This window comes from Aphis gossypii, chromosome X (assembly GCF_020184175.1).
Source record: "Aphis gossypii isolate Hap1 chromosome X, ASM2018417v2, whole genome shotgun sequence".
NCBI lineage: Eukaryota > Metazoa > Arthropoda > Insecta > Hemiptera > Aphididae > Aphis > Aphis gossypii.
In genome coordinates, this window is record NC_065533.1 from 28,098,629 (window position 1) to 28,116,846 (window position 18,218).

Below are 18,218 nucleotides of genomic sequence, written 5' to 3' on the forward strand. Positions count from 1 at the left end.
ACATAATATAAAATATAAAAGTATTATACCACATAGCACTTTACTAAAATAGTAGTACTAACTCAACATACAAAATAATAGATATTGATCCAATAAACATTTAATTTATTTTATTGAAGAACACCGTAAAATTTTATTTTATTTTTTATAATTTTAACCAGTACTAAATTAATATTATTTTATAATAATAATTAATAATACCAATAAATTTAATATAATAACAAAATACTCGCAAATGTAAAACAGTGGAATTTATACGTAATTATATAATGTATAAAAATACCTATATTATGTCTATTTATAACATTATTATGCTCCTACTCACTATATACCTACTAACCAAGACCACGCGCCGCTGGCGCGTTACAACATATTGTAAATTCATATTAATTACCTATTGCTATCATATTATTGAACAAATTATTGTACGCGTGGTATTAAAATCATACAAAGAACTTTTTGTTACTAATATTATTGTTTTTGACTTAGTTAAAATCTTTTTGTTCAAACATTAAATAAATTAAATACAGTTCTATCTAAGGTTTTCGATGATGTTATTTTAAAGCTATATAGAACTTATTTGCACTGAATAACATTTTTGATAATTCTTTTCTTCCTTGCTAGAAAAAAACGCGGTAAAACGCATCATAGCATAAATGACAAAAAAAGTGAATTTTACAAAATTTAACACCTTTAGGACCCAATCCAATATTATGTTAATTTTTAATTTAATGATAAATCAGTACACATGAAAAATGATTTCGAGTTAGTCTATAGTGTAAATAAATTACTGTATATGTAATGAATTATAAAAATGGTTTTTTACTATTAGTAAAAATATAAAATAATAGTAATACTTCAGATTAAAATAGTTAAATTGATCTTTGCTGAAAACATCACTTTAATTTATAATATATTATAATGATTCCAGTTTACCATAGAAAGGTGTTTTTGATAATTTCTTCGTGTCATTCGTGGTATAAAATAAAGTAATAAAAGTAATCTAAATATTTTGAAAATGTAATTTTTTTGTAAAATATAATAATATACGCAAAAATATCGTCCTTGTAAGTATTGTTGATCCACGACAATATAAATGTAAAATTGAATATAAATATAACATTTTGTCAAAATTTGAACTTCAAAGTTCTATAAAAAAAAGATTGTTTTGTACGGTTTTAGATTATTGGTAATTGGTTTCATTAAAAACTAATTATAAAAATTTTTATAATCTCTCAATAATTACCTAATGAACAATTTGAAAATTTTAACTACAAACAAATTATATATATAAGCAAACGATTTATACTATTTTAAATTGCAATAAATAAAAAAAAAAAAACATAATCAATATTATATAGTATATTATTATACTTTTAAACTTTTTAACCGAAATTATACAATTGTATAAACACAAAAATTAAAATTAAAATATTTAAAATATAATTAGTTTAAGTTCAAAATAAAAATATTTTGAAAATTTAATTTACAAAAGAAAATTATAATAACTACATTATATTAAAATATTATGTTATAGTACTTGGCCTCTGCACTTTACAGTCATAGTTCCATTTCTTAGTTTAAAAAGCACAGTTATCTACAGAAGATCATAATATTTAAAATTAAAGCACTTGTGTAATTAATATACCTACACTAATAATTATTATAGTAATAACTTTATTATAAAAGTAATAGTAACTACATTTTATCGAAGTGACTTTTTTAGGGCATCTCTTTTGTCAATCTTGGTGTAATAATTATGTACGATGATTACATTTTAGAACAAAAAATTATACGATGACTAAGGTACAATATTTAGTATCGTATAATACTAAATTCTTAAAACTCATAGATTTTAACAAGACATGTATTATGTACACAATATAGTTTACAATATTATTATAAAAGGCAAAATATGGACCGTTGTAAAAATAAAATAATATAAAATAATTATTTTAATAAATTTTGAAGTTTTGTGATAGGTATAAGATCAAATCTTTACTATAATAATAATTGTATTGTTTCGTTAGGTAATATTGGTTCACAAAGTGTTAGAGGCTAAAAATTACAAATATTGAGGTGTATAATGTTTTGGGGTTTCATTATAAAGTTTTCCACTTATTGGCAATATTCAACCCCCAAAAAAGTGTGGCAGGGTAGGTATTCGATTTCCAGTGACCCAGCGACGAACAATGAGCTCTTCGCCAGCTAATCAATGAACACCATATTACCTATATTGCCTTTTTTGAGTTGAATTGTTTAAGTTTAAGAAACAATTATTAAAACGAAGATAAAATGAAAAAAATCAAATTATGCATACAGAAAATTGTTTTCCCTATTGTTATGAAAACTTTTTTATACATTGAGTTTGAGTAACTGAATTTTGATTTTACGTATACACTATACTTAGATTATGTATATTCAGTTAGTATGAAACTAATTGAATTTTCCGAGTGATATTTATATGGACTTTCTGTGTAATATTAAGGTTTTAATAAATAAAATTGAACAACATATTCCAAATTGATTGTAAACTAGAAAACTATATTTTGAGAGAGGATAGGTATCATAGCACAATATTACGATAGTATGTTATTTATTTCTATGATTTATGAACTTCATACAGCATACTTAAAAAATCAGTGAAAAGGACAATGTTTTTATTTAATAACTAAAAAAATCTAAATATTCAATGACTGTAGTTTTATCAAAGATATATTTGGTATAAACGAGCAAACATTATACTTATAAAATATAAATTTGTATTAAACAATTTAGAAATAGCTTCGTTTGAACAATACTCCAAGATAATTTTATTATTTGCATTTAAATTGTATATTAATTATTATTAAATGTGATAATATATTACAAAAAATATTATTATTTGTTGTTAGATAATATATATTTATATCTTTTAAATTTTCTACATCTAATATAATGTTATTAATATTGATTTAATCAATAGAAAATGAAAATTTAGAAACGTACATATCAATTCAATATTAGAAAAAAAATAGGTTTTCAATTATTTTGACATCTTAAGTGAAAAATGTGACTACATAATAATGTATTTAATTTTAAAGTAATTATTGATTTTGTAGTTTTTGTTTTTGATTTGAAAAATAAAAAAATGGACACTTAGATATTTTAATGTAGGTACCTACCTTTACCCGAGTCATGATAGTTTACAATATTTTAATTAAACGTAGTTTTCTTATATTTTAACTTCCAGTCAAAGTTTTTTCAAAAAATTAGAACGAAAAAAATGGTTCGAGAAAACCAATAAAGTACCTAAAAAAGAAAAATTCAATTTAAATGCACAAAGTCGTTGTAAAAACGATTGTTTTATAATTCTCTGATACGTCCATCTAATAGGATTGTGTTTAATTCTGTTGTTTTAGCAAATAGAAAATAAATGGAGATTATAAAAAAGACAGATCTCTGGTACATTTACCGGTAATGAAAATGAATAAATAAACTTTAAATACCGATAAAACCGTTGTTAATTATTACAAACATTTAATTTAATTATAAGCGTAAAACGTCGTGTTTAATTTGTTTGATTATTAAAAATGATTATTATTATGGTCCCTTTCGAGAGCAAAAAAGTAAAAATATTTAAATGACAGCTACCTACTCGTATAGGTTCACTCGTTTGTTGGATACCTACGATAATATTCAAAATAATCCATGACACGCGAGGGTGTATACGAGTATATAAATATTAATTTAAAATGCACAAACAAAATTGACCCGATCAATGTATCCGCAGCGGTAGCGTGGCGTCTGGAGTAGCGTAACATCTGATTGAAAAAACAATTCCGCCAAAGAGCGTTTATCGGGTCTTGGTTGATCGTTTAAAATACGATCTATAGTATATACGGTATACCCACCCTTTTAACCCCATTTTAGACGACCTCACAGGTAAAAGTATCCCAAGAGGATAATTGATTCGGTAACACAAAATGTCAAACGTAATAGATAACGTGGATGCAATATTTGATCAATTTTTCACCTAACGTCTGCCCACGGTAGTAACCGCGGTCGCAAGATGGTGATGGCATATTAAAGGGGTACGGAGGCGTTAACTCTACCTGCCAGAAAATAACAACTAACTATAATATACGCAGCTCGTATTCTGATTTACGGCTAGAGTGCATCAGTGTCGTGCCTACATTTTTCCAAAGTCAATTGGTACTTCATTCCATTGAAGGCAATAAACAAATGCAAATACAAATAAAATACTTATATTGATATAATGCATAATATCGTGTAATTATTTCAAAAGAAATAATTAAGTCTATAAGTAAGAATACTGATTTTTATACTACTGAATATTATCATCTTTATTTTATTTTTACTTTTAAACACAAATAATCACTAATTAGTAATTATTCGTCAAGACATAATATAGCAGTACTTATACTAATATAATACGTGTATGAGGAACTTTATAAGTCAGTTTTCATTCATCGCAGAGAACGCGACGTGTGTGTAGGTATATCGATTCATCGAAATCGGTGTTGTACTGACGTGAATCTGATTAATACCGTGTATCTACAATACACACGGGTTGCGATGATTAAATTTTAATCTAATACAAAGTTCTCTTTATACTAGTCGTGATATTATACTCGTATTGGTGTTCGATACACATGCGACTACCGTGCCGCGTATATTCGTCTAAATCCTTCGGTAAATAGATTGTAAAAAAAAAAAAAAAGAAAAAATTATAATGTTATATTACTATTAATAATATAAACGATATCGCTGTATGATATCAAAGGGTGGACATTATAATATTATAACTTAACTATAACTAACCTGAAATCGACATATTATTATTTTCATAATCATCAAGCTAACAGATTCAATGCGTGTGTCACCCACAACAGTTGCCATCTGTATAGCACCTAACGTTCTAACTTCTGTGTATAACAATAATAATTATAATATCATATAACTCGGTAGGAATTCGTAAATTATTGTAATTCATTATTATTGTAGACAATAAACATTTATTTATGTTTAGTAAATAAATTAATACAATTTTAAAAACTAAAAGATAGAAATCTGTATTGTTTATTAATTTGCGTAGATTAATTAATTAATTTTAAAAAAAAAAAAGATTAATTTTTTAACTAAATTTTAGTACTTGAGTGCATATTTTTATTTTTGTTTACCGACGTAATTTCCGCTATAATTATTTTTGCATTAACATTTAATCCAGGAACTTTTTTAAATGTATTTACATTATGACGAGTTAATTTTTTTCATTAATTAAATTATCCTACCATTGATATTTTAATATTAATGTATATTATTTAATTATAAAATTCCTATTTACAATGTTCTGTAGAAAGAAAAAAAAATCAAACACACTTGGCGTTACGATTTCATGTAACATATAAAAGTAATATTACAAACAAAGGCAATAGAACCCTTTGAATTATTATTGTCTTAAATATTGTCATGAGAATGTACATAACCGTGTAATAAATATACTTCCAGTCTTTCGCAATTATTTTTGGGAAAATTTCAGAAGTCTACAGTTGGAAAGTTTACAAAGTACCTATATAATCCCTTTGTTGTACTTACTGAAAAATTATAAACTTACTATAGTTTATTATAAACTTGAAACAAATGACTATCTAAAATCATAAGTTTTCATATTATACAGTTTTGGTAATTACTATATACTATTTGTAAATATATTGTACAACACATTGAAATATAATTTAATTTATCAGTATCTTAGAAAAAATGCTAAATTTTACAAATGAATAATAAAACAAAACCAAATTTTCAAAGTAAGAAAAAATCATTTTCTTTTTTTTAAGTTCATAAAAACATAACTGGATTTACGGAAAAGCTCAGATAGTAATATTATTCATTTCTTGGGTTTAGGTTGCAATATTATACAGTCATAACTTATAATTTATAAATATATAAATACAAATTGTGACTGTAATACAATAAATTAAATATTTTTGTATATATTTTTCTCTGTAAGAATAATATAATGCATACATCTTTAACTAACCAAAGGTAAAATTATACTATAGTTTTTTTTGAAACGTAACTAATTTATTGTAAAAACTCTAAAAATAGAGTTGTTAATTCATTGATGCATAATTATACATATATATAATATATATTTAATATTTTTAAATTTCAATCTAAAAAGAAGTCGGATAAGGTATCGAGTTGAACATTATAATAATAATATATATGTTTATTGTTTAATATGAATTCAACAATGTATCATTGTACATAAAAAACGATTTTGAGCATGCAGAAAAAATCTGTCAGCCGAAATCACTTAATACATTTCGTGATACATTTTTTTTATTAAAATAATTTATTTTATTATTGGTATCTACAATTAATTTAGATTCTAGATATCTTAAAATTTCATAGCGTATAGTAGAATTTGTAATAAAAGTTATAAGTCCCCACAACTAATGCTTTTGAACTAAAACAAAATAAACAATTTTCGGGCATTCATCCTGAAATATGAAATATCATTTAAATATGTAATTTTGTGTAAATTTTACCTTTTTTGTTTACAATTATTTGAACATTTTAAAATCTTAGACATGAATATTAAAAATGTTATTTAACTACAAATAATTTGCTTATTTCGGTTTTGATAAAATCAGTTTAAATTTTAACTTTAAACGTTTATAACATTTTTGGTGGATTTATGCTCAACATTTATTTATTTCTATCAATAAGTAACAACTAATGAGGAACCTTGTAATAAAAAATGTCAACGCAATTCTATTGAAATTTATAAAATTTTAAATTTTAATTGTCTCAAAATTACTTAAAATAAAATTATACCATTCATAAAAAATTAGAATACAAAAACTTGGTGAATATTTCAAATGTCTACAGTTATTCATTTTAAATTATAACAAAATAAAGAAATCATATTTATCGAAAACCGGTAAAGCGTAAAAATTGTACATTCATTTATTTTTGGTATTTTTCTGATTAGAAAAGTACGGAAAAATATTTACTTTTAGTCCACTTAATCCAACTTTCTACCAGAATTACTTTCAAAACAAAAAATTGAGAATCGAATGATTTTTATTGCACTAACCAAAAGGCGATGACAGACAAAGAAGAACATCGCAGTTAAATCAATATATTAGTCGTTCCGTTGATAATCTCAGTCTAAAAATAACGATGGTTTTATATCTATAATATTTATGAACTTCTATATCATATGTCAATGAGAAAGACAATCTAATAAATAAATTATTATGTAATGTTATTTTGGTAAAATATAAATTTTAATATATTAAATATAGTTGGGTATGTTGTAAGAAATATGCATTTTGATTATTAATTTTTTTTTTTTTTTGTTTACTTATCGTTTACTATTTATCTACATTCATGTATACAATTATGGCACTATTTTTAAATAGCGTATGAATATTGAATTAATTATTTTTTATACCTACATAATACTTCTGGAATTGATATATTTAAATGTTATTATCATTATAAATTTATAATGACATAATATAATACCATATACATTACTGTTTAGGTAGAATATATGGAATATTCATAAATAGTATTGACGATATTTGTTGGCTGGTTGTTATTATCCTACTTTGGTTTTATATTATATATTTATATATTTTTAACTTGACGTACAATAAAAACAGGTTTATTGGCAATTTTCCAATATTTTTTTTTTTTAAAGAAATTCATTTTTTAAAAACATATATAATTTTTATGACATATGAATGTTGAAAATCAATATCACGAAAGTATAATAGTATTCATATTACTTCAACTTGGAACTTATAAGTAATAAATTATATTTCAATCCATATAGGTGTGCGTATGTCTATTATATTAATGGTAGTGACTAGCGAGTATGGGCACCTGCCCCGCTACAATTTCTGAAAGGAAAAAGTGTTTTTAATATCTTTTATTTGGCATAAATAATATATCAATGAAAATAATATGAAATTTTTAAAACTAGTATAATGTATTTATTATTAACTGTAGTTGTGTGTTTATTAATGAATGCATCTCATGTATATTTGACACAACTTACCATGGTAGTTGTTGTATTATCCACAATATATATTTATACTTTATAATTTTTAATAACTGTTTCTTCCTCTATAACAGCCTACAGACGAGTTTTATTAGTACTAGAAATAAATTATATGTGTAATTATTATTTAGGTTTCTAATTAATTACGTATAAACAAGATTAAAAAACTGATTATTACAAGAAGATATATACAAACTTGCATGAGTTCAGATATCTGTTTTATGTTTGTTCATGATATTATATTATAATTAGATAATTACAATTACATTAATATTAATCTATATTATTATAATGAAATGATAAAAAAGATAAAAAGTAATGTTTCTCTGTCCGTAGTAAAAATATCACTCTTCACGCCAATATGTCCATGACTATGTACTGGGTGATTCACTTAACATATTCAACCTAATTTTTAATGAATTTATCCAAATTTTTTTTTTTTTAATTTATAAATATTATAATTAATAGCCATAAAGGTAATATTTTCAATGTCTCATAATTATTTTATACTAAGGAGTATCAGACCATTTTTAAAAACCATTATTCTAAGAATAAACATTTCAATAATTGAGAAACTAACAGTTAAGAATATTAATTAGAATTGGGTGTGTCAAAATAATCAAAAAAAATTATTTAGTAAATAATTTATAGTGAAAAGAGGGAAAAGTTTCTCGTTTACAAAAAAAAAAAAAAAAAATCAAGAATTTTAAAAATTAATGTTTATGTATAATATTTATTTAATTATAAAAATTAGTATTTGAATAAATTAATTATTAAAGTAAAAATGAAGATGAGCATACTTGGTGAATCGCTTTGCAATATTTATTATATTATTATACATAATTAGTTATAGTATATTATGCATATTAGTTAAAATAATCTATAATTGTTACTTATTATTCGTTACTAATCATGTCATTGAAATGAGAGTGGCAAAATAATATACAAATAGTGGACTATTTAAAAAAAAAAAAAAAAAAAAAAAAATTGAAATGTAGATATAGTTACTGGAAATTAATATAATAATATTATATTAATATTGTATAATATATAATATAATATTGGTGTAAATCATATCATACTATTTTGGCCGAGTATGCTATAATAACGTGTAAGAAATTGGTTTAAGAAAATTCTATTTCGCATCTGTATATAGGTACAAATAAGTAAAGGACGAATTTTATAATATTATGAATCAGCTAATAAAAACAACAAAAGGTAGATTTGACGACTGATTTCCAATATTTGCCGAATTAAGAGTAAAATTAAAAGAAAATACTGAATGGAGAATAATTGATTGCAACGCGAGTTGAAAACCGTCGTGAACGCCACACCGACAATAATACGCGCTGCAGCAGAGTGCGTCGTTTATACCGACGACGAACGATATGCGCTGCACTCTGTCGCAGAGACCTGTACCACTGCTATTATATACATATATATAATATATATAGCCATATAGGTTCCTTATACAGTCAGCACTTATCAATATTAACACGGCACATTGTCCACTCACTCTGTACGCCAATCGTAAACGGGTGCAACATAATAATAATATAATACCTACGATGTACAATGCACCCCGCAGGGAGACGACACGACGTCAAAACGCCATGCACGACGTAATACATAGGTACTTTCAATGGTTGTTGTAGGTGAATATACTGCAATAATAATTTGCGTTTCCCGAGCACAGAGCGATCTGCTTAATTGGTTTAGTTAAATTAAATTTTTACCATCATTATTATAGGTAGGTAAGTCAAAGATTTGCTTTTAAGACTTTACAATTCTTAATTTTCTTACTTTTGTAAATGGCGACTTGAAGTATTAATTTTAAATTTGGAATTCTAAATTTCGTTCATTTTTTATGAAATTCTTGAAAAATATTAAAATGTATAAATTATTTTGTAATTAAAAATTTATAAAACATCCTATTTTTATAGCTAACTATTAAAAATGCAATACAACTATACAAGGTTGTTAATAAGTAGTTCCTTAAAATTATTATAAATATTTAATAAGAAAATTTAGCTCAAATATATTAAAACAAATCGAATTATTTTGAAAATTGTATTTTGAGAATAGAAAATGATAATTTGTGTAATATTAATGTATTTCAAATTATTACCATTAATAAGTTTTCAATTACATAAAAACAAAATCGTGCAATACTGCAGTTTATTGGACATAAATATACAATTTCGTTGAAATTTAAACTTTATATGCCCATTATAAAAATATTAATGGAGTCAATACTTTGTATATACATTTTTTCTTTCAATTATTTATTAATAATTCTAGTAAGTAGTATTTATGTACAACTTTTTGCAGCATTTAAAGGTATTAATATTACAATTTTAAGTTCTGAGAAGAGTGATAGATGTATTGGTTTTATAATGTCGTAGAACGGGAAAGACGGTATTGACTTAAAAGTGAATGCATTTTAAAAATTATAATTGAGATAAATTTTATATACCTACTATTATTAAAATTAAATATTAATTATATAATACAGTCAGTATTTTCGGTAAAAATTAAATCAAGCTATAGATAAAATTAAGACAAATGTAAATTTTTATGAAAAAACAGTTTTCAAAACAATTATTGTCTTATCTCATTGATATTCATAAATTAATAACCTTAGATACTTGAAATGTTCACAAAGGTTTGTATGTTATAGAAGGTTGATAGATGTACCTCTATACATACTATCTCTACTACTATCTACTACTCCAACCAGAAATGTATCCAAGAGCATAATACAATAATATACACTATATTACTGAAAAATCAATTCCATATAATGTATTGTATTCAAAATCAAAAGAAAAGTACTTAAAAATATTGAAAAAAAACTATACCAATGACAATGAAATACAATATTTATCATATAAACAATTTTATTTCAAAAAATGTTATAGTAATTTTTCTTTAATCCAACTCAATATAATAATCTGTATTTGATGAAATATTAATAAATTGTAAATAATTAAACATTTAAATATTAATGTTACATAGTTTAAAATACAATTTGAGTTATGACAATATATCTGAGGTAACTTAGTTGAGTTACACAGCTATGAGTTTAAACTATTTACTTTAGTTGAAAAAAAACAACAAAGAAACAATATTACCAACCAATTAATAATTACTATACAACCAAAAAAAGTTGTCACGTACTTCTTGCTCTCTATATATTACTTATTAAGTAAGTTTCATCCGAATCAAAAAGTTTCAAAAATGATAATTTTTCCATATTTTTTATAATAACGTGTACACTACATTAATATTTAACTTCAGCTATGAATTTTAAAATAAAATAGGTATTTATATTTAACACTTAATATAAGAAATAATAGTTTAAATTTACATACCGCATTGAAACGTGCGGCATTTTCTATCGCTTCAGTCGTTAGCCCGGAATTAACTTAAACTATACTTCTAAAATGGTTGTTTATTTAGTTAATTATTAAAGTGTACAAGAACAAGTAATGGTGTGTGGCGTAAAGGTGCTTTGGATTTAATGGCTCTGGTATATCAGCATCTGTCTAAGGGCTTCCTTAAATGTGGCGTCCCTGTTACTCATTTTTGATCTAAGGTCCGTGACTTGATCAAGGCCCGTTGTTGTGTCCGTCAAAAATTTGTTTGCGCGTGTACAATTTTGGAAACTATTACGTTAGTAACATCCCGTCATTCTATGGCGGAAATCGGGTTCAAAACATTTTAACTAGAGTTTAAATATTTTATACATTTTGCAACAAGCCCGTTATTTGTTTTTATTGTGATATAATGTATTTCCACATCATACATAGTTCTTAAAATTTGTTAGCCCATTATAGCATATAATGACCGACGTATATGACTAGACTAGTAGTAATCCAATCGATCCAACTTTATAGTTCACCCAATACTAAAATTATATTGGTACTTATTTATTGTTGTTTTCAAATTTTATTCCGGTATGACACAGTACCTAGGTATGAGAAACAAATGGTTGGTACCTTAAAAATAAATCGACATGTGCCAATCATGGTTAGCGCAAACGGTGTAACAAAAAGTGAATTATGTACCTACCTATAAACAAACAATACGTCGCGGTTTAGCTCGCACACACATGTATACGTATAGGTACGTAGATAATAGTAAGTCAATATACGCATCGGTGTAGGGAATAATCTACACCATGTATCATGTAAGCTATTTTCTTCCGTTCTTCAGTTAAGGCTTTTTAATCACGTATTACTGCAAATAATGTACCGGTATATTCTAACCCGATATTGCAGCGCGTACGCTTTCCCACGGTGAAATATTAAGACAAAACCTATAGGATTAATAACAATTGCATCCAAAAGTTTATAAAGTCATTATGCCCCTCATAAATACGTAGGAATCGTTTCAAATCAAAACCTAATGGTGGTTCGAGGTATTCAATCATATAACTACCGTTAACAGACCGTCGATAAATCAATGCCTTATTTCAAGACTTAATTTCTGGCCAGTCGATACGTGTTCGAGTATAAAAAAAAATATATTAGATGACGTATGACGTTTATTATACATCATGGGACTCTGATGCAGTTATATATTATGTGATATTGCAAAGCGCAATTTCGCTTTGTCACGTCTGTAATAAAAAAAGGGTATAATAAAACGGACGAAGTCCTTCTCGGAGGACGTGATACACTGATTTGTTATCTCAGTCCATTATGAACGCAATATGATAAATTTATTTTTCACATAATCAAAACAAGATGTTTTTAGTTACCATTCAGATGTAGGAATATTCGCTTTGAACCAAAATAGAATTATTATTATTGTATAACATAATTATGTGAAATTAAAAAAATAAAAATGTATAATCATATTATATTATTATATATCTTAACATATATATATATATATATATATTATTATTATTATTAACTACGGTCATCGGTTTTAAAATACGTTATCAAATACCTATTTGAAATAAAATAGTTGACGAAAGATTCAAAATTAAAATTATGATTATTTTAATTAAAATTATTCAACATATATATAAAGCTAATTGTTGATGTAAAATTTAAAACTAAAATATCCCTTAATAAAATCAAACAATTAAAAAGTATACCTATGACAACATTTACACAGCTTCGTTGTTGCTGAATAAGAATTCAGAATCAAGAGATGTATCTTGATGGGTTATCTTTAAGATGTATCTGGAATACAATAGATCATAGATGTGAGAGAAGAAACATTCAGTGATCATTTCGGCGTGAGTAATAAATTATTTAGGCTTTGCGAATTTGTTTTTTTTTCTTTTGTAATGTATAGGTGTGCATACGAAGAAAGCAGCAGAGGTAGCATAATTCGCTGCTTCCAAACTCTTTTCCATGTCATCGCGGCCGTTAAATATTTAATTATGGGTCTCGGTAAATTGTATCCCCATAAATTATATTAAATTTCCACCAATTATGTACATTATAGTATAAATATTTGTTGTTTATAGAATTACAGCTGTATAGTATAAATTCAATAATATATTTATTATTTATCGAAAATTAAGATTTTCGATTATAATTATTATTACAAAATAAAAAAAAAATTATCATAATATTAATATTCACAAAAAAATCTAAAAAATAAATATATTTTAGTATATAAAAAGGTTATTTTCTTTAATAAGACTTTATGAAACAATAACTAACTACTATAGTTTTAATATTAATACCTAAAATAGTAAAATTATTGGCCAGATTTCAAGCTTCTGCGGAAAACACACCTGATTATCCGTATGCTGTCTCTGAAACTCTGAAGTTAGCGCACATTTATGGTATATTTGGTTAGGTAAGGTTAGGTTGTTAGCATTTCAAAAGAGAATTAGTAATGATTTAGATTTTATAAATTGTAGCATTATATGTTATTTGACATACCTTTTTGAAAATCGATCTCTTCTAGAATTGCTCTGATTTCATTTGTGTTGGTTGTTGGATGAACGTTTCTTATTTTATTTGGTGGCGTTGATCTATTTGCGTTAAAAATTTGAAATTGGGCTTTCCATCTTGTAAATAGTGAATAACTACAGGTTTGTAAGTTTCTTGTTTTTTTAGGCTGACTTAAATGAAAAAATTCAGACATCATAAGGTCTATATGATTTAAACGCATGCTTATAAAATATTTTACACCTTCTAATTTAAAATTTATTCTATATCTTATACCGATATTTAAGACAGAAGTATACAAAATTGGATTTTTTTCTAGTTGGATTTGTGTTTTGGAGTTTTTTGGTATTTCAAAAGTAATGTCTGATGAAGTTGTGTCGATATCGATTGGCTTATTTTTTTTTTTTAATTTTTGTATAGTTGGAAAATTGGGCTTTGAGATACTTGAAATACTTTTTTACGATTTTTTATGACAACCCACTGTTATTGGAGCTATTTCAGTTGTTCTGTGAAGATGAAAGGTTCGAACGAGAAGTATTTGGAGATTTATTCAAGCAAACATTTTGTTATTATAGTACTGTGAATTATTTTAGTATTATTTTTCTTATTTGTATTTTTAGATAGTACTTTTAATTATTATATTATTATTTTTACTATTTGATTTTATATTTATGTTTTTATTTTGAGATAGTTACATATTTATCTCGCAAATAAAGGTCACGGGCTGCAGTGCGGCCTGTGCGATAGTGTGACGACAGTAAATTAATAACACTAATTAATATTATTCACGAAATTAATATTTTCAATTTCAACTTAACAAAAGGAAAATAAAATATAAGACGTATTTGTGAGTTTAAGATTATGTGATAGTACCTTAGTTTGACGTTGACGATTTTACATACTAAATGTGATAGATACATTTATGCTCAGTTAAACAGATTCCAATAGAATATAATGGAGTATAAGAAACGCAAGTATGCTATGTTTGGCCAAATTGTTTATATTTTTAACATTCATTTATAAATTCTTATAAGTACACATATAAATCTATCCTTTTAAAATTAAAATATACTACCTAATAACTTATGTACATAACATATTTTATGATATTTAAATTACCCTATGATAATAAAAAGTCACAGTATCGATGAATTCTTCAGCCTCGTATTCTTTATAATATCATTTATTATAGGTACTACAAAAATACAATAGATACTTGAATATTAAATAAAATATGTATTTTATTTAAAATGTGTATTACAAACAAATTAATTAATTTTTTTTTTTACACATTTAACATAGCAAATGAGAATGAGAGTACATAAATATACGTCAAGTTACTTTTAAAAAACAATAAAATAATGTTAATCGGTTAACTATAAATATTACACCTAATGCAATTACTTTATTGTTTATATTATATTATATAACCCTTTAATTTTCATATTTTTACATATTTGAGCATATAGAAGAGTCAAACAATTTACAAAAATATATACCAACACCGATTGACTAAAATATTATAACTTAGAAAACTTACTATATAAAAATATATATAATTCCAGATAGGTAAAAGTCAACACTATAATATAGGTGACCATTAATATAAAATTAAAGTAAATAAATCAATGACCAAAGTATTAGTGGAGTATTATTAACTTTTATTGGGAAATGTAAAAGCACAATTATTTTTAGTAAATTAACAAATGATAACCGTTCAAAATTATTTATATTTACATTGAGTTGTATATAATGATTTCAAATAATGTTAATAATAAATGTGTATTCGTTTACAACTAAGATTATATTTTGAACCACTGCATATAAACTAAATTTTTGAATTGATATTGTGAAATATAAGCATTTTAGTGGCCTGCTAATAATTTATATAATTAAATAGTGAACATATTTTAGGTTTCCATGCACACAGATATTAAAATCCAATGTACTTTTCCTCTTTGCTTTTGATGATGATAAAATAATATACCTAATTATTGTACAATTATATTATTACAATTATATAAAACTATTTAATTATTCTATTTTGATACCAGACGATTAGTTTTCGTTTTCTAAGTTGGATTGTATAATTAGATTTTATTTCCTAGTTTTACATTTTAAGATTCCCCCGTCATCCCTATTTCCAAAAAACGAGCAACTTCTGTCAATAACAATAAACATTATGTGGTATTTATTGTTATGATGGCCATAATAATTTGTAAATTATTATATATAACAATGTTAAATTATAAATAAATTTTTTTGTATATTTTTTTTTCATTTATTTAATTATTTGAAGTAAAAAATGTTTACGAAATTTAGTATCATTTAATAATATTAAGCCCATACGGTAATAGTATAATAAATAAAACATTATGTTCAATTAGAAATGTTAAATGTAATACAATTTTTTTTTTAAATTTATATCGAAAATTGTAATTTAATATTTACGCATTAACATTTAATTATTAATACTGTGTGTTCCGCGGTGAGGAGTTAATAGAAAGTCCATTAGCTCGCACTATTAAATAATGAGCTAGTTTATTGAACCACATTGTACATATAAATAGTTATAATAATATCATAAATATATGTAGGTACCTATGAATATTATATAATATTTATACATTACACAGTACACACTTTTTTATTGTTAACATTTATATTTTACACAAACATCATTCAAGTGGATCGTGTGAATGATTGTAGATGGAAGCATTGGTATAAAAACATAATGCAGTCAAATAAATTGTGTGCTTGTATTAGTGGGTATTAAAAATATTGTACCACATGATTTCGGTATGATTAAAAGCCACACGGTTTTCGGTTCTCACGGAATCCGAACGGTCGTGAAAATCTGATAACAACTATATTCCTAAATTATATTGTTATTCGGCACTTTGAACACGTAAATATCTCTATACTAAATATTAACCAGCTATACTTTGGGTTATTTTAAATATCGTTAAAGCACTACCTACATTGTTTGGTTTCGCACACACGAACATGATCTTATCAGTTGTACTTAAAGTGAAATTCTTCAAAGTTAAATATCAAGTATCTAGGTGACTCTATACTAATATATTAAACTTTTTTTGGAAAATATTATATAATATGAACATTTAATCGTAGGAGCTTCGCAGATTATAATATAGTAATAAATTAATATTTTCCAATCAATAAGTGAATCGTTACTAAAGAACTAAATAACTTAGCTTACGAAAATAGCAACTATTGGGTATTGATGAAGATCGCCAATTCACTTACATAATATTGTGTAGCGCAGTCAACGTAAACTAAATGTAAAACGGTTGAATGTTGCTGTTAACACGCAAATAGTATTGTTCGTAATGAATTTCACAGGAGTATTGACAATTTTAGCGTCCAATCGGTTTCTATTGTCGGCGTCTCTCTCTCTCTCTCTTTTGTCAATCAAGATGACTCTTGAGTCTTGAGTTTCTTATACAAGCATTGTTGAAAAAAAAATAATTAACTTAAGTTCAACCGATAGCATACAAAATAATATCATAAAACAGCGTTATTTTTGTAGACCTAAAGCGAATATAATAATGAATACCACAAATTTCACACATTCTAAAAAATCCACAATCACAGTTAGATTGTATTTTTTTTTTGAATATTATACATTTTACAAACAAAACTGAAAATAAATTATTCAATGTTTGTTTTGATAATGTGATTTTACTTGATTTTAATAAATAAATCAACAATACAAATTTGTCAACTAAAAAATGGGCGCTGACAATTTATTTAAATTTTTTATAAATTTTTGATAAAAATAAAAATTAAAAGTAAAAATTAAATATGGGTTTTTTTATAATCGAATAAAATTAATGGAATAAGTTGTTTCATTTTATTAACGTACCTATATTATCTTCTAAAAATTATTGATAATTTTTGGATTTATATTTATTTGAATTCAATATAATGTACTCAAATGTAGTCAAAAATAAAATAATATTATCTAATATTATGTTTGTAGTTATATTAGTAAAAATAATATATTATAATATTAATTACATATTAATTAATAGAAATACCAATTGATTGTCATACATTTTAATATTTTGTAAATACAATTATTTTTACATAATATATTTTATGTATACTTTTTGGTGAACGTTTTTTATTTGTTTTTGAAATACACAAAAAAAAAATAAATAAAAAAAAAATATTTGTATAAAACGGGAATT